Raw genomic sequence first — 13,325 nt, 5'->3', positions numbered from 1 at the left:
GGGAGTTGGTCACCCGTTGAACCGGGCATTCCCTCCGCAGGGCGACCTGTGAGCACACCTAAAGACACATTTCTGTCAATCGACTTCCTCGCCGAACTCTTCTTTTCAAAGGAGTTTGCTCAAGCACTTACTATAAATGCCACGACGAAGCCGCTGATTCTCCTTCACGGAGCCAGACAGCTGGGCCCGAACATCTTTCAGCTCTTCTCCTAGCTGGGTGTGGGCATCTTGGAGCTTGTTCCTATCCTGCTGCACCTTCATAAGCACCCTCTCGCCGGCCTTCAGCTGACGCAGTAGCTGTTGCTTGTCCGGATCTAGTCCGGCACCCTCTGCAATATTATTGTCAGATTTACGCACACGCCGCACTTTATTAACTACTTATCTTTTCGAAGTATGTATTACCAGCGGGGGTCTCTGTAGCTCCCCTTGTGGCGGCCAGTGCGGCCTCAAGATGGGCCTTGCACTCTTGAAGCTCCTGGGACAGGTGGGTATTCTTCTCCGTAAGAACCTGCATAACAAATGATCCTTAAATCAGTTATTTTAACTATTTTAAGTCTCAGGGGCTACTGGCATATATAACTATTAAAATTGCTTACCCGTATGTCCTTCACATACTGCTCCGTGGCTCTGGTTAAACCATCTTGAGCGGCACGGAGGTGCGCGTCTCCCTCATTGAAGGCATTCAACGCCTCCGGGGAGAAACACGCGTCACAGAACTGTCCAGCGACACCTGTGATTCATGGCGCTCTCCACCTCAGACCTGGTGGCGGACAGCCTGTCAGCATCCTCCGTTGGGGGAGCATCCGGCTCATGCCTTGTGTTCGCCTCCCCTTCCGGACCACGCGTTGGAGCATGGCTGGCGGAGGCTTGATTGGCAACCTCTCCGGACACTGTCCGGCGAGCGCTCTTTCTCCTGGAAAAGTCATGAGCGTTAATATACCTCCTAAGGATCCTTCCCTTAAAAACAGCGGTGCGCTGTACCGTTGCAGCGACGTTTCAATTCGCGTCGCACTCCTCTTCCGCCTGCTGGGCCGAACTGACCCTTGTTGGTCAGCCGCCGCGGGTTCAGCTTCCTGCCTTAAAGACGCCTCCTGCGATGCACCATCGGTGTAAGATGGTCAGAAATGAGCATGGATCAAATGATGGTGTCAGGACTCCGGTCGTAGTCACCTGGGAAGCCGGAAATAAACCGGGGTAGTCAGCCGTAATGGCGACTAGAACATTGTCCATGCTAAGTTGGTGGAACACCCCATCGACCAGCTCCACCTTTATGTCTGGATCCTTTTCGGAGGCCGGATCAAGGGATCGTCCCGGATCCTCGGGCTGTGGAGTCAGGCTTTGTATGCCCTCCACGTCCCGGCGCAGCTCCTGCGTCAAAATCACAAAGTAAGACACTTGACTTTGGAAATATGGATCGGATAGATAAACGTCCGCTTACCCAGCTCCGAGGGTTATTCATGGAGAATCCATTCAATGGACTAGTGCGGAGGAAGTCCTCCTTCTCCCCCTTGTACAAGCCGGACAGGATCTTTACCAGATCGGCGGCCGAGCCTGGCCCTCTGCGGCCATGACGGGTGGCGTCATCTTCCCCGTTGAAATCCCACATAGGGTGGCCCCTATATTGGAGCGGCTGCACCCCTCGCATAATGCACGTGGCCATGATTCCAATCATGGTCAATCCGGAGTGGGCTAGTAACCTAATCCGGCCCATCAGATAATGGACGCTCCCATCATCTTCCCGTTGAGGGCTCCGCGGGCGCCAAGTCAGGCGTTTCTTCAAGGGAGCATTGCTGAACTCCGAGAGGCCAATCCAAACTGGATCCGGCAGAGGGGCGTCCTCCATGTAGAACCATTCCGAAGGCCAGTCTTCGGACGCCTTCTTCGGGGTGCCGGATAGATATCCGGTCCCAGCGATGCGCCATATTTCGGCTCCGCCCACTTGATATATCGACCCCTCGTGAGAACGGGGTACGAGGCAAAACAATCTCTTCCACAGCACGAAATGGGGCTCGATGCCCAAGAACAGCTCGCAAAGAGCTACAAAGCCCGCGATGTGCAAAATGGAGGCAGGTGTAAGGTGGTGAAGCTGGAGTCCGTAGAACTCCAGGAGCCCCCGGAGAAGCGGATGTATGGGAAATCCGAGTCCCCTTATTAGATAAGGGATGAAGCATACCCGCTCTCCTTTGGAAGGGTTGGGGACGCTCTCCGCCTGCTTTCCACCCCTGAAGGTGGCCAGTCCCGCTCGAACCGGAACCATGAAGGCTGGGGGAAGATATCCCTCGGTTTGGAGCGCCACTAGCTCGCTGTGTGGAACTAAGCATCTCCCCCAATCTCCTGGCTGAGGGCTGGGAGCGCGAGAGGAGGAGCCGCGTCGACTATCCATGGTAGAATGGATTTTTGTGAGAGGCACTTCGATGAGTACTTGCGGAAGGAGGATGGTGTGAGTTGGATCTAGATCCTCGCCTCCCTTATAGGCGGCTCGTTCGCATGGCAAGGGGGTAAAATGTAAAAATACCCTAGCTTTTCGCATTCATACGACACGTGGAAGAGGGCCATTATTGGACGTAGAAGCCAAGGAGCGCAACATTTATAAGTAAGCCGGACACTATTCGACAGGAACATGAAGTTTGAAGGAGAACCCGCCTTGCAATGCCGAAGACAATATACGCGTCGGACTCGTCGTCATTGAAGCCTGGTTCGGGGGTTACTGAGGGAGTCCTGGACTAGGGGGTGTCCGGATAGCCGAACTATCATCATCGGCCGGACTCCAAGACTATGAAGATACAAGATTGAAGACCTCGTCCCGTGCCCGGATGGGACTTTCCTTGGCGTGGAAGGCAAGCTTGGCGATACGGATATGTAGATCTCCTACCATTGTAACCGACTTTGTGTAACCCTAGCCCTCTCCGGTGTCTATATAAACCGGATGGTTTAGTCCGTAGAATAACAACAATCATACCATAGGCTATCTTCTAGGGTTTAGCCTCCTTGATCTCGTGGTAGATCTACTCTTGTAATACCCACATCATCAATATCAATCAAGCAGGACGTAGGGTTTTACCTCCATCAAGAGGGCCAGAACCTGGGTAAAACATCGTGTCCCTTGTCTCCTGTTACCATTCGCCTAGACGCACAGTTCGGGACCTCCTACCCGAGATCCGCCGGTTTTGACACCGACAGCAGTTTTACCCCTAGTTTCCGAAAACACTTGTTCCTGCCCAAACCACTTTGCTCCTCTTATGCTTTTGCCCTTTGACCGTTTGACCATCACTTTGAAAACTTCATAAAAACTTCATACTAACTCAGAAAAATTCAAATAAGATATCAAAATGTTCAGAAAAATATCACCTATATGTGCATGTCATTTGCATTCATGAAAAAAGTGTTGGCCAATCCCCATCTTAGTTTTAGCTCATATGACCTTAGCATGAATAGTAAATTCTAAAAAAATTCTAAAAATTCTAAAAAAAATTGGTCGCAAACTTTGACCAATGTTTTCAGTGCTTGCCAAGTTTCATAAGGGAATGACATTCGTGGAAGTCGTGGGAAAAAAATGAAATTTTGGAGCATTGATTTTTTTTTTGCCACGACTTCCATGAATGTCATTTCCTTATGAAACTTGGCAAGCACTCAAAACATTGGTCAATGTTTGCCAGCAATTTTTTTTAGAATTTTTAGAATTTTTTTAGATTTTAGTATTCATGCTAAGGTCATATGAGCTAAAAACTAAGATGGGGACTGGCCAACACTTTTTTCATGAATGCAAATGACATGCCCATATAGGTGATGCTTTTCTGAACATTTTGATATCTTATTTGAATTTTTTTGAGTTAGTATGAATTTTTTATGAAGTTTTCAAAGTGATGGTCAAACGGTCAAAGGACACAAGCATAAGAGGAGCAAAGTGGTTTGGGCAGGAACAAGTGTTTTTGGAAACTAGGGGTAAATTTGCCGAGTGTGACCCAACTAGGGGCATAAAATCAATTATCCCTATATTAATCATCTTGGTAGATAGTCAAATGTTTTTGATGGTATTCAATGAAACATGCAAATCTTTAAGAGTAGGCGCTTAGCGGAGATTGTGACACGCGGTAGGATGAGACTTGAAAAGCAAAGAGAGACACCATCCTCACACATGAATTACGAGGGTAAAGCCAATGCAACATCTTTTGTGGTATATATGCCCATCAGACTAACTAATACATTAGCTACAATAATGGAGGGCAAACCCACATGGGACGATGTTTACGATTCGTCACGTAATATCCTGTCCTCTCGACCCCATCACCAACACTTTGGTCTTCCCTACAGTACATTTGCCCGTCGTTGTCAATTGTAACAAGGTACACCACATCATCGGGCAACTTCTTTGTTGGCGATAAGTTTTCTTCCGAGTAGTAGACTTGATTTCTCTCCAATCCATGATGCCCATCTGCCGTCACGTGCACCGCTTTAGACCAATTCACCCCTAAGAACAAGGCGTGGTCATCAAAACTAAGTATTTCTGCCCACTTGTACTTGTAAGCCTTGTCGTTATCGGTGTCGACAAGCGTAAAAACCTTGAAGAAGGACTCTCGGTTGGGCAACCACGGCCGATCTATTGCCATACATGGCTTGCCGTGTAGCTCGATGAGATGGCCCTCAGATAGCTGGGGACCCTGGCGCCTTTCGATGGCCAGCGGGTGGCAGGATGTGATGACCGGCGTGCCCTCTGCCTTCATGTCAATTTTGAACTTGATTAGCTCCTCGTTAGGATAGACAAGACCATATAGCTCACCTTTGCAGAATGCGATGTCTATAATGAACTTTTCGCCCAATGTTTTTACGGTCCACCCGCTCTGGTGGCGGCCAACTTTACACAGTGCAATGTGGCACCGCTGATAAGCTATGGCTGCAAGGATGCAGCTGCTAGAGGAGGGGGCTTCGGAGAAGATGATTTTATGAAGGCTGGTTGTTCCGATGTCATCTACGTCTGGAGATGGGCTGGCCTCCACCTCCGCACCAGAGAAGAGATTCACGATGACGAGCTTGCTGCAGTCGACCGCAGCGACCCAGCCGCCTTCGTGTGAGCCGAGGAACCACTTGCCTTCTGCCTTGTCTGGAACGCGCACGACCCAGCTGTCGTCGGGGCCGCACAGCCGCTTCGTCCCGTTGCATCGGACACGCCGCGGCGACACGAGCAGAAGCAGGCGGGCCGGCGGCCGCGGGAGCAGCGACGCGGCGGCTCGCCACCCCTTGCAAACGGCGGCGACGCGCACACGATCGCGCGGGCAGGCAAGCCTGAGGTGGACCAGCCCGAGGAGGTCGTCTGGCAGGTCAGACCAATGCGGCGATGACGACGACTGGGTGCTGCCGGCGGTTGTCGACATACCGCGCGTCCGTGTCTCTCGGTCGATTACGAGCGGTGGCAAGCACAAGTGGCACTAGAAACGAGAATCGAACCTTTTTGTTGGTGATATTTGTAGCGATTGGGTCGATCTGTTACACCGAGTCTGGTCTCCGATCGTGTCTATCGTTCTAATCCGAACCGAAAGTAGAGTCCAAACACGAGGTTACACGAGGATCGCTGACCGCGGCCTCCTCACCGAAGCATGTCAGGAGAGCCAGCCGTCGCAACTCGCACGCACTTCGGAGACTTGCTGGAAGGAAGCCGCACGCGGCAGAGTCTCGCGTCATCTCGGCAGAGCTTCAGGGTGCGGGGAAGCGAGGGCACTACCCTTACTAGTAGTACTTTTATGGAGGGGAACTTTTGGTCTATATGGACATATGCACCCTATATGAAAAAAATTTAGTAATTCAATAGAAAGTCGAAAATTCCTAAAAATATTTTTAAAATAAACTTGACCTTCTATTGTACTCGTGAGAAAAAAAATCCACGAAAAAAAATATCCCTTTGACTTCTTTTTAAAAAAGACAAATTTTTGGCTAAAGTAATGTGAATAGTGACCTATAATAGCGAATAATTTTTGTCTTTTTTGCTGTGAGGTCAGCTTTTGTTTTTTTTTTCGTCGAGATTTATATACTAGTGCAAAAGTAAGTCAAGTATTTTGTCGAAGTAGTTCTTACCTATTTTGACTTTTTATTAAAAAATTAAAAATAAATCCCCATATAGGGTGCATATATAACCAGGAACGCAAGTGTATTTCCCTACTTTTACGACTTAGCTTCGGCCTAAAGTTCAACATAATAGTGTCAGTATCAATGAACGCCGACTCCTGCACTCCAAACAAATACGTAACAAGTTTCCGTCTGTCAACACTGTCCAAAACAGGATTATCCACACAATGCAATACAAGAGCAGATACAGAGGTCTGCTCAGTGCATTCCTCGCGTTGTGAAATGCGTGAGGAGCCAACCCAATTATACTTCGTCAACTTAGTCCCAACTTAATATATAGTCCTCCATAAAGAAATATAAGAGTGTTTAGATCACTAAAGCTACTTCTTAGCAACAAAAACTTTATATCTACCTACTAATAAAGTAAGGTGTGTTTCTCTCATTTTTTTTTCCGTTCAACATTGAAAAGATTTTTTTCTATTCGAGGTGACACTAAATTTTTATCTGTTCCTCTATTAGAAAAGAAAAAAAAACGCTAGAATTTCGTACATGGGCCGCCCGCAGTGTGGCCCAGCAAAGCCAGCCCAGTTATTTTCATACCACGCAGGTGAGAAAACTCTATTTATCGCATAGAGCTTCAAATAGTTGGAAATTCGCACAGGGCGCCCAACTTGGCCTGAATCGTTTTTTTGTGTTATGTTTCTCCTTTTCTTTTCTCGTTCTTTCTCTTTTCTTTCCTGTTTCTTTTGCCGTTTTTTCCTTTCAAGTTTATTTTTCTTTTTTACCTTTTTCGTAAATTCAAAATTTTCAATAAAGTTCATAATATCATAAAATTTTGATTTTACTTTTTATTAAAATGTGAAGAATTTATAAATATATTCCGTTTAAAAAAATGTTCAGAACATTGAAACTTTGTTCTCATTCGAAAATAGTCGCACATTCGCACGGGGCACCCAAGCTGAGCTGAACCATTTTTTTTGTTTTGTGTTCTGTTTTATTTTGTTTCCATTTCATTCTATTTTGCTTTCCTGTTTCTTTTGTCTTTTTCCTTTCAAGTTTATTTTTCTTTCTCCCTCTTTCATAAATTCCAAATTTCCAAAACAATAATAATATCAGAAAAGCTAAACGTTTTTAAAAATGTTCAGAACATTAAATTTTGTTCTCATTCCAAATTGGTTCCGATTTTTAAAAAATGTTCCATTTTCTCTTTCTGTTTTCCAAAGATGGTGGAGACAAAAAAATGCAATTTAAAAATTTTCTCAAATACAAAAAATATTCTTGTTTTAGTGAAATGTTCGCAACTTCAGAATAATGCCCGAGTTTAAAGAAACACATTTTCACAAATTGTTCTGAATGTTCAAAATATGTTACCTTTTCCAAAAAAATCACAAATAAAAAAATGTTCACGTTATTATAAAAGGTTCTTGTTTTCAAATAAAATTGTGAATTTTAAACATTTCAAATTTTGTTGTGTATTTCTGAAAATGTAAGAAAATTCAAAAAAATGTTTGGGATTTTCAAATTATTCATGTTTCCAAGTATATTCACTAGTTTATATTTTTTAAAGTTCAAAAAAAAATTGTTTCCAATCTGAAATTGGAGTATCACCTTAAAGATTTGAGCTGGCCATAGGTTGGTAGGACTCGTTTCTTCGACTAGCAGCACATAGTCGGGTCTTTGAGGGCATGATTTCGATCCTTCAACTCGTCATTTTTTCGCCTTACAAACACAGGCCGTCTTGGAGCCTACCAGCGTGCTGCCCCATACATGAACCAATGTGGGTCTCACACGCTATTTTACGCAACTAGCGTCATATATTAGCCCCCATGCAGTTGGCCCAAGAAAAAAATTGCTCTGTTGCACATGCAGAATTGGGACTCCATCGCACTCCCCTACTGGGTCGTCCGAGGAGCAATTTTTTTCTTGGGCCAATAAGAGAGAATATGTTGGTTTAGCTCGAATAAAAAAATTGTGAGCACTTGAGCGCTAAAATAATCAAAGAGAATAAAAACTAATAAAGAAGGGACATTAATGTTTGGTTATGCGCTAAATATGCTAATGAAATTGGATTTATACGCTACAATTAGTAATACATCCGGTTAAGCCATCGTAAGCGAGAGTGGCCGAAGCAACCATGCCCTGAAGGTCGCCGCATAGCTACCAAATGAGAAGGCAAACGCAACCCCGATATAGAGGCGGACCCGGAGGGAAAAAAGACACGAGTTGGATGGTTGCAGCCACACCTACTAACCCCGCCACTATCAAGATCTCGCAGGACAAACATGACCTTCGAGAAGACCACAACTCATCTCTCTATGGCACCACTATGGAGATCGTTTTTGGTGGACACATCAATTATCTCTCACATTGCTTCTCGCAAAGAAATATCTCTCCCGTTGCAACACATAGGAATATGAGCTAGTATATTGGTAAAAAAAGCAAAACAGTCCGATGATCTGTAATCACAAGGTCATATGCACCCAATGATCAGTAATAAAATCTTAAAAGTTAGTATTTTTTAGCAACAAACAATGATGAGTGTTTCAACAGCATGCAACTTTTAGTGATGGAATGACATTTGTGGAGGTCTAAAGAAAACAAGATCGATGCTCCAAAATGCTTTTAAAACTAGTTTTTTTGGAGCATCTATTTGTTTTGTTTGCCGAGACCTCCACGACTGTCATTCCATTGGACGTAGGTGAAACCTTCATCAATGTTTATTAAAAAAAGCAGAAATTTTCTAAGATATTTTTTTGGTTTTTACTATTCATACAGGTGCATATGAGTTCGGTATCAGAAACTCTGTATCCAAGTTGGAACGCTTTTTCACATTGATCAATCACAGACACCGACAAACTGCACAGTAAAAGCATCGGAAGAAGAAATGGTTGAAATTATTATTGGTCATTATAGAAGCTTTTTTACAAAAGCAAGCAAATTGCGTGCCTTAGCTTTATAGAAGGCAAGGAGTAAAGTACAAGAAAGATCAGCAAGCTCCCACCACAACCCAGTGAGAAACAAATCTCACTCAAACTTCACAGCGCACAAAACAACCAAAACGAATAAGATCATGTCCTAAACTGGTCGAACAAAGTCACGTCTCGACCAACGCCAATCACCTCCAAAGAGCAATGAGTCCAAAAAAATCTTCTTGTCAACGGACCAACCACCCTTGAGCACCTAGAAGAGTAGGCAGTGGGTTGCGGGACTTGGCCAGCCCCAAGAAAGCCATTGTCTTGGACTCTCCCGCGACGGCGCACATAGAACCCTTGCAACACAATCTAGAACAACGATGAGCGCCAAAGAAACGCAACATAGAACCTCCAAGGCATGTCTCCAAAAAGGATGCTCCCTACAGAGGAACAATGTAGGTGCACTGGAGGATGTCGAGGAAGATAAGAGGCTTTGTAATAAGGAATCGGCCAGTGCTTCTATATATATGTATTGGAATTCCCAACATGCAGGTTGCTAAGCCTATGTCAATGCAGGATACAATCCTGTAACTAATCAGGGTAAAGCCTCTCTCAGAGTATTTTTAAGGGATGAATCAAGAAGCCATTCTATATTTATTCAAGTTGTTTCTACAAATGTTCGTTCAGTTTTGCAGCCTGAAGCACCACGGTCTCTTCTGATGGTAGAAGTTGTCAAAGCCTTGAATCGCAACTCTATCTCATTTTTCTCTGATTGCTAGACTTTCGTAGAAGTGGCGATGGTGAAGGACCTGATACGACACCCAGGTGATTGTAACTTACGACCTACTCTTGCTGATTTCTTCAATCTTATCTCTGGTCTTGGTTCTTACATGATTGAGCACACTCCCGGGAACAAGAATCTTATGGCTCATAATCTTACAAATAAAGCTTTCTCTAGTAGAACTCCCTCTAGTGGCAACTTTCTTTGCAGCAAAGGATCAAGCTGTAACTCCAAAATGGCTTTTGAAGTCATCTCTTTTCCTTGAGCAAACTTGGTCTCTATACACTGCCTAGGTTTCTAACAATAAAATGCGAAGACATCTTTACAGGGTTGTTGCTTGCCAAAAGAAACAGAGGAATGATGCCATGGACGTTGCCATTGCTAATTCAGATCTGAATCTAGGCTTTCGCCAGGAGACAACAAACCAAGTGAGAGAGATAGAGCATACGAACGAGGTGCTGACACACCACATCGACGCCTCCAAGGAGGGGAATGGTGGAGGTTTAGTCACTCAGGCCAGTCAACCACATGGAGATTCACTTGGAACGAAAAGAGCACAATTCAACTCGGGTGTACTTCACTCGGATAGGAGCAACTCAACGGCCAGGTGCATTAATTGAGGTATTAACGCATCCATCAAGAACTTGCATTATTTCTAGATATAAGGGCACTCATTACTGCGACTAGTGGGGATGCATTACTCTTGAACTTAAAATCACCTGTAATGTAGCGTGTGAGGGGGATATCAAACTCTATATAAGCTCCCTTTCGACACCTAGCTACAGGTTCGAAACATTTGTACTCAGACACTGATACGTCTCCAACGTATCTATAATTTTTATCGTTCCATGCTATTATATTACCCCTTTTGGATGTTTATGGTCTTTATTTTACACATGTATACCATTTTTGGGACTAACCTACTAACCGGAGGCCCAGCCCATATTGTTGTTTTTTTGCCTATTTCAGTATTTCGAAGAAAAGGAATATCAAATGGAGTCCAAACGGAATGAAACCTTCGGGAGCGTGAATTTTGGAACGAATGTGATCTAGAGGACTTGGAGTGCAAGTCAAGAAGCAGTCAAGGCCCCCACGAGATAGGAGGTCATGCCCCCCCTGTAGGGCGCGCCCCCCTGTCTCGTGGGCCCCTCGGGCGGCCACTGATAACCCACAAGTATAGGGGATCGCAACAGCTTTTGAGGGTAGAGTATTCAACCCAAATTTATTGATTCGACACAAGGGGAGCCAAAGAATATTCTTGAGTATTAGTAGTTGAGTTGTCAATTCAACCATACCTGGATAACTTAGTAACTGCAGCAAAGTGTTTAGTAGCAAAAGTGATATGATAATAAAGGTAACGGTAGCAAAAGTAAAGATAGAAGTTTTGGGGTTTTTGTAGTAGTTGTAACAGTAGCAACGAAAAAGTAAATAAGCGAAGAACAATATGTGAAAAGCTCGTAGGCAATGGATCAGTGATGCATAATTATGCCGGATGCAATTCCTCATGCAATAGTTATAACATAGGGTGATATAGAACTAGCTCCAATTCATCAATGTAATGTAGGCATTTCCGTAAATAGTCATACGTGCTTATGGAAAAGAACTTGCATGACATCTTTTGTCCCACCCTCCCGTGTTCAGCAGGGTCCTTACAAAAACTAAGGGATATTAAGGCCTCCTTTTAATAGAGAACCGGAACAAAGCATTAACACGTAGTGAATACATGAACTCCTCAAACTACGGTCATCACCGAGAAGTATCCCGATTATTGTCACTTCGGGGTTGTCGGATCATAACACATAATAGGTGACTATAGACTTGCAAGATAGGATCAAGAACACACATATATTCATGAAAACATAATAGGTTCAGATCTGAAATCATGGCACTCGGGCCCTAGTGACAAGCATTAAGCATAGCAAAGTCATAGCAACATCAATCTCGGAACATAGTGGATACTAGGGATCAAACCCTAACAAAACTAACTTGATTACATGGTAAATCTCATCCAACCCATCACCGTACAGCAAGCCTACGATGGAATTACTCACGCACGGTGGTGAGCATCATGAAATTGGTGATGGAGGATGGTTGATGATGACGACGGCGATGAATCCCCCTCTCCGGAGCCCCGAACGGACTCCAGATCAGCCCTCCCGAGAGACGTTAGGGCTTGGTGGCGGCTCCGTATCATGAAACGCGATGAAACTTTCTCCTTGATTTTTTTCTCCCCGAGACGGTATATATGGAGTTGGAGTTGAGGTCGGAGGAGGTCCAGGGGGCCCACGAGAAAGGAGGGCGCGCCCTAGGGGGGGGGGCGCCCCCTGTCTCGTGGACAGCCCGTGGGCCCCCTGGCCTTGATTCTTTCACCAAAAATTCTTATTAATTCTGAAAAGTGCCTCCGTGGATTTCCAGGACATTCTGAGAACTTTTCTTTTCTACACATAAAACAACATCATGGCAGTTCTGCTGAAAACAACGTCAGTCCGGGTTAGTTTCATTCAAATCATGCAAGTTAGAGTCCAAAACAAGGGCAAAAGTGTTTGGAAAAGTAGATACGTTGGAGATGTATCAACTCCCCCAAGCTTAAACCTTTGCTTGTCCTCAAGCAATTCAGTTGATAAACTGAAAGTGATAAACAAAAACTTCTAGAAACTCTGTTGCTCTTGTTGTTGTAAACATGAATAGCCAGCATTCAAGTTTCAGCAAATATTATGAACTAACCATACTCACAATAACACATAGGTCTCACAATTACTCATATCAATAACATAATCAGCTAGCGAGCCATAATAATAAAACTCAGATGACAACACTTTCTCAAAATAATCATAACATGATATAACAAAATGGTATCTCGCTAGCCCTTTCTGAGACTGCAAAACATAAATGCAGAGCACCTTTAAAGATCAAGGACTGACTAAACATTGTAATTCATGGTAAAAGAGATCCAGTCAAGTCATACCCAATATAAACCAATAATAATGAATGCAAATGACAATGTGCTCTCCAGCGGGTGCTTTTAATAAGAAGGATGATGACTCAACATAAAAAGTAAATAGATAGGCCCTTCGCAGAGGGAAGTAGGGATTTGTAGAGGTGCCAGAGCTCGATTTTAAAATAGAGATTGAATAACATTTTGAGCGGCATACTTTCGCTGTCAACGCAACAACTATGAGATGGCTGTATCTTCCATACTACATGCATTATAGGCAGTTCCCAAACAGAATGGTAAAGGTTTATACTCCCCCAACCACCAACAAGCATCAATCCATGGCTTGCTCGAAACAACGAGTGCCTCCAACATACAACAGCCCTGGGGAGTTTTGTTTAATTATTTTGATTTGCTTTGATCTTTTTGGATCATGGGACTGGGCATCCCGGTTACCGGCCCTTTCTCGTGAATGAGGAGCGGAGTCCACTCCTCTTGAGAATAACCCACCTAGCATGGAAGATATAGGCAGCCCTAGTTGAAACATGAGCTGCTCGAGCATACAAAACAAAATTTCATTTGAAGGTTTGGAGTTTGGCACATACAAATTTATTCGGAACGGCAGGTAAATACCGCATATAGG

The sequence above is a fragment of the Triticum aestivum genome, chromosome 2B (assembly GCF_018294505.1).
Source record: "Triticum aestivum cultivar Chinese Spring chromosome 2B, IWGSC CS RefSeq v2.1, whole genome shotgun sequence".
Taxonomy (NCBI): domain Eukaryota; kingdom Viridiplantae; phylum Streptophyta; class Magnoliopsida; order Poales; family Poaceae; genus Triticum; species Triticum aestivum.
This window is presented reverse-complemented; position numbering follows the sequence as displayed.